The sequence below is a fragment of the Engystomops pustulosus genome, chromosome 9 (genome assembly GCF_040894005.1).
Source record: "Engystomops pustulosus chromosome 9, aEngPut4.maternal, whole genome shotgun sequence".
NCBI lineage: Eukaryota > Metazoa > Chordata > Amphibia > Anura > Leptodactylidae > Engystomops > Engystomops pustulosus.
In genome coordinates this window covers 60,474,366-60,479,926 of record NC_092419.1, presented here as the reverse complement: position 1 = coordinate 60,479,926, position 5,561 = coordinate 60,474,366, and the positions used below count along the sequence as shown (strand labels likewise).

At 50.4% G+C, this 5,561-nt stretch overlaps 1 pseudogene; it reads right to left on the bottom strand.

Moving 5' to 3' along the window:
* Positions 1–2,063: 2,063 nt before the first annotated feature.
* On the bottom strand, positions 2,064–2,242 carry LOC140101487 (U2 spliceosomal RNA; annotated as a pseudogene).
* Between the last annotated feature and the right edge of the window lie 3,319 nt (positions 2,243–5,561).

Sequence of the window (5,561 nt, the reverse complement as noted above, 5' to 3'; positions counted from 1 at the left end):
ACTACGGACCGGAAGGTGGCGAGCTGCGGCCCTGAAGTTCTGGAAAAGTTCCAGACGCTCACCCTTGTCAGGGGATGTGTACACGCTGATTAGCCGTACAGGCTCACAGACTAGCTCATGGACGGAACCAAGCGTGAAAGCGCTTCCCCTGAGAAGGATGCCGGTTCCTGCAGACTTACAGTCGTCCCCCCCCCCCTCCCAGACCAGTAGGACAGGCCGTGACTGGCCAGATGTTGGTAGGACCTAGAGGAGGGGAGAGAACATTCCTGCAACATAAAAACAACCCCTGGTTGGGTGGCAAGAAAAGTTAGTACAGTCGAACAACAAAACTTATCTCTTATGTTTCTAACATTAATGGAGAAATAGTTAGATTCGCCATCATGGAAAAAGAAAAAGAGGGTGGTTAGGTTGGGACGAAACAGCCCTAGTTACCTATCCCGTCAAGTGGCTTTGCCTGCTGGAGGATCGGGGGTGCTTCTGCCGTGTCCAGCATCATCTCTATCATTGGATTGAGGGATCCTGGCAGGTCCTGATAACTGGGGCTTTCAGGATAGAAGTCCTCTAGCATCGTCCCAAGGTCTTCTTCCAGATTCCCGTCTATAGCGGAGGTGGAGGACTTTTCGTTCTCCACCAGTACTATTTTCCTGGTGGTCTTTGCTTCTGGGCTTTCCACCTTCTTCTCCACCGTGTAAGCTAGGGGATCAGCAGCGGGGATATGGATTTGGGTTAGTGGTGCTGATTCCTGGGGATTGCCTTATGGGCTGGTGGCCTAACTGCTGAGACCCCGACTAAGGGGGTGATGGTGGTCTCAGTGGGGGGAGGCGAGGGTTTGGAGTTGGCCTGGGAGGGAGGTAGGGAAGGTGTCACCTTCTTTGTTTTACCCCTCTGCAGTTTAGACACCTGGGGGGGCATGGCCACATTCCTGGACAACTGAGTCACCTTCTTTGACGCCTCCTTTTGTTCTGCTGGTTGGTCACCCGACACCTTTGCCTCGGGCTTCTTTGTTGTCTCAGCAGGGGAGCCAGCTTCAAAGCCTTTTCCCACAGCCAAGGCAGCCACCTCCGCCACCTCCGCCCAAGTTTTCTTCCTTTTTGGACAGGTTTTGTAGACATGTCCAGTCAGGCCACAAAGGTTGCAAGTGGATTTTCTGGGCCAATCTTTGGTTTCATGGCCTGTAACCCTGCAATTCTTGCAGGTCTTCATCTGATGACCCGTCTTGCCACACTTCCCTGCAAGTTTGCGGCATATCCGGATAATAGATGAGGCCGTGGGAGTTGCCCAACATGAATGGCTGGGGCAGGTGCTTGAAACCACCTTTTCGTGGCCCCTCACCGCCGTGCAGTACCTTTGGAGGAATGTCTCGATGTCCTTGCCGGGGGTCCGCAGGTTCCACATTGACACAACGATCCTCCTCTCCTCCCTCTGTAGCAGGCAGCTGCATAAGAATTTGGAAAAGGGGGAATCCGGTGTCACAGCTTTCACTGCCTCCCAATACCTCTTACAGACCGATATGGATATGAAGGTCACGTAAAAGATCCCGGCAACCATAGCTTGGATCCCAAAAATTTGGTGGGTTAAGATCCCCTGGTCCAGCAGCATCTTCTTACACCTCCTTGCACCCTTCCGTCCACCTCCTTCAGTTTCAGGGCCATCGTGTCCCTCATGTAGGGAGGAAGCTTTGGGGGCTCCTGGGTCTTCCTGGGTGGCTTGTGAACCCGAGAAGTGGTGGGGGCTTTAGGGTTGGGGACAGCTGCAGGTCCTGGGGTCTGTACCACGGATCTTGGGTCTTCAGCCTCCAGTCTTGGGGTTTCAGCCTCAGGTCTTGGGGCTTCCTTGGGGGACTTCTGCTTCTTTCTCCTTGCCTCCTTGCTTGCAGGAGCCATGGCTTCGGCTTGCTTGGGGGGTTAAAAGAAGAAATGGTGCAAAAATCCTTGAGCGGGGTCCTCAGCAGAGCTTTCCCCAGGGGGAGAAAGCAATGAAGATTTTCCTGCTTGGTCCGGGGGTTCCTAGCCGATCGCTAGGAGCAAGGTTCCACCGGCAGAAATTCCTTCCAGAAGAAATGAAGAAAGATCTCGAAGAAGAAAAGTAATCCCAGAGATAATCCAAGGTTTTTCCAAGAAGCAGCAAGAAAAGCAGCAACTCTTCCAAATCTTTTCAAAAATCCAGGGTTCCTTCTTCAGATCTTCAGTATTCCAGAGTTCAGAGACTACACTTGATCTTAGCCAAAAGGCAGAGAAGCGATCGTGTAACGGCCAATTGCCTACATGCCAAGCTTGAGAAGTGTCAATTCCACCAAAAGAGTCTTCCCTTCCTTGGCTATGGGTCAGACAGTAGGTGTTCTCCTTAAGGGGAGATTGCCACCTTAAAGGCGTGCGGAGACTTAAAGCCATAGATGCTCCACTAGGGAATTCTGGGAAGTATGCACATATGTTTTCCAAGGTGTTAAATGGAAAACAATGCCTCCTTTTGCTACCTTGAAAGGCAGCTCCCTTAACAATCAAGTATGACCTACAAGAAGTCTAAAAACATGATGTAGGATTAAGCCAAAACCAGTACATCTATTCCAGAAGGAACAGACTCCCAACTGTAGACAGCATTGTTTTGACTCGATTGGGTCTCCTCAGTACAGCTTAGGGAACAGGTTGGCTGTGTCAGAGGCTATTGACTAGGGTCAGACAGTAGATTTTCTCCTTAAGGAGAGATTGCCAATCAAGGCCAACTCCTTGGTTATATCATCTTGGACAGGGGCCTACTATGGATCCTGCTAACTTGTCTGCGGTTCTCCAATGGCCTCGCCCAGTAGGACTACGTTCAATACAGAGATTCCTGGGCTTTGCCTATTACTACCGGCGGTTTATTCTGCACTTCTCCTCTCTTGTGTCTCCCATTGTGGCGCTGACCAAGAAGAATGCCAATCCCAGACTCCGGCCCCGGGCATCCGAAGAAGCCTTCTCTAGACTGAAGTCTAGAGGCTTGCCTTGGCCCCTGTTCTCACACAGCCTGATATGGAGTAACCACTCCAGCTGGAAGCAGTGCTCACCCAAGTGCCGAACTCTCACTTGTGGGTTCTTCTCTAAGACTTTCTCCTCCTCAGAGAGGAATTACTCCATAGGGGACCGAGAGCTATTTGGCAAATAAAACTTGCCTTAGAAGAGTGGCGCTACCTTCTGGAGGGAGCTCATTTTCCAGTCTGAATATACACAGATCACAAGAACCTCCTCTATCTCCAGACTGCTCAGCGGCTCAATCCGCAACAAACTCACTGGTCACTCTTCTTTTTCCCGTTTCAATTCTTTTATCCACTTCCGTACATCAAGAACATCAGGGGCGTGTCCGGATGTTCACGGAGTTGGCGCGTGAACCTGCAGCTCCGTCCGCCCGGACTGGAATTAGCGCAGCAGCCGCCTTCTGATAGCCCTGCTTGGCCACCAATGGGGAACCGCCGCCGCACTAAGGCTCTGGGAGCCTCTCCGGACCGGTCCGGCGCCTCTGTCTCCCGTACCTTAGATGATTATGTGGTCCGGGAGACACGCGCCGGATCCAAGATGGCGCCGAGTGCAGAACCTGAGGTGCCCCTCAGCGCTCAAACCTCCACCTCCATCAGCCGAGCCCTAGCCACCAGGCCATATTATCTGCAGCTCCATCTCCACTTCCGCAGAGGCCACAATCCAGCACAAGATATGGATTATGCTAATACGCCTCCCACTTTGCGGCCTCAGTCAGGCCCGGGAACCTGGTCCCCAGAATCGCATCAATCATCATTATCGGATCAATTGCGGCCTCCACCAGCGGATTGGTGGTCTCATGTTCATCAGTTACCTACGAAGCAAGATTTTCAGGCGCTGATACTTGAAGTTAAAGACACTTGTCGATAGGCTATAGCCGAAATGTGCCAGGACCTAACAGCAGTAGCTAATAGAGTGGATCAGCTAGAAGACGACCATGCGTCCTCTAGAAAGGTGGTTAATGCTCTCCACTCCCGTCTTCTGGCGCAGTCTGAAAAAATACAAGATCTGCAGTCACATGTGGAGGACCTTGATAATCGAGGCCGTAGACACAACATCAGGGTTAGGGGAATCCCGGAGGCGCAGAATGTTGAAAATGTTCCGGAGGTCCTCAACCTTTTGTTCTCTTCCCTGCTAGGAAGGAATCCAGATGATCCAATTAAAATGGATAGAGCCCACCGAGCACTTAGACCGAAGCCAGTCTCTGGACGTCCTAGGGACATTATCTGCTCCATTACGGATTTTCTCCTGAAAGAAGAGATTATGGCTAAAGCACGTAATAAACCTCATATTGAATTTAAAGGTGCTCAGGTGCAACTATTTCAGGATCTTTCCTGGGTCACTTTACAACGCCGGAGAACATTACTCCCTTTGTTAGAGGCCCTGCGAAAAGCTAATATATCCTACAGATGGGGATTTCCTTTCAGCCTGACTGCACCCAAGGAGGGCCGAACAGTGACATTGCGATCTCCAGCAGATGCGAACAACTTCTGCTCTTCCTTAGATCTACTGATCCCAGTCATCCCAGAATGGAGTCTACCTACATCGGATCCTCCACTCTCGCCGACCTGGCAACGCAACGCCCCTTGGAAATAGCGAAGGAGGTCCCCAGAACCAAGCAGAGCCTCTCCTCCTTCTGCCCACACGAGTGCTACATGGAAAGGACTAAGACGTTGAGGGATGGAGATTCGCAGGGTCCCTAGAGGCCCTCTTGCTGCTCACAGTATCCTTTTTGTGTAAAATGCAAGCCCGAGGCAGATTGTTTATACAGTTGATGTCACTACAAGGATATATAAAAATTGTATGATGCCATCTGAGCATAGGAAACAACCTGGCACTCTTTGCATTGTGCCCTGCCCATACATGGGGATCCCACATGATCTAAATTCACACAGTAAGAATGGTAAGGAGTGTTACCCTAAATGTTAAGGGGTTGAATTCGAACTCTAAACGTCAGTTGTTGCTGCAGGAGCTGAAACGGCTTAAACCAGATATAAAGTCAGGAAGAGGCTCATAAGGAGCTGAAACGTCGCTTATGGAATAAAGACACCCCACCTTTTTGAAACTACTTTTGGAGTGCTGCCTCTTCCTGACTTTATATTACAGTCCCCCTGCCTGGGGACTTACGGACTGTGCACCCACCAAAGTTGCTGTGCTGCTCTAAACTTTCCTTCATTCTTAAACCAGATATAGCTTTCTTACAGGAAACCCACCTGACAGCATCTAGATCGTTTAGGTTCGCTAGAAGGAGTTTCTCTCAGAGCTTTCAGGCTACTGCAGCAACAAAGACTTATTCAGACCCAGAGGGATGATTTATTATTTTGAAGGGGACCCTTGGAGGGCGCCAGCTGGTCTTATGTAATGATAGGAGGGGAGTTACATTTTCTGAAATTCGAGACCGAATGTCCATACAGAATACCTCTCCATCGCAACAACAATGTAGGCTGTCACTAGGTTTTAGAAAATTGGTGCGTAGACACAACCTCTTTGATTTATGGTGGGTGGACAATCCCACAGCTCGGCGATATTCCTTTTATTCACCCTCACATAAGACGC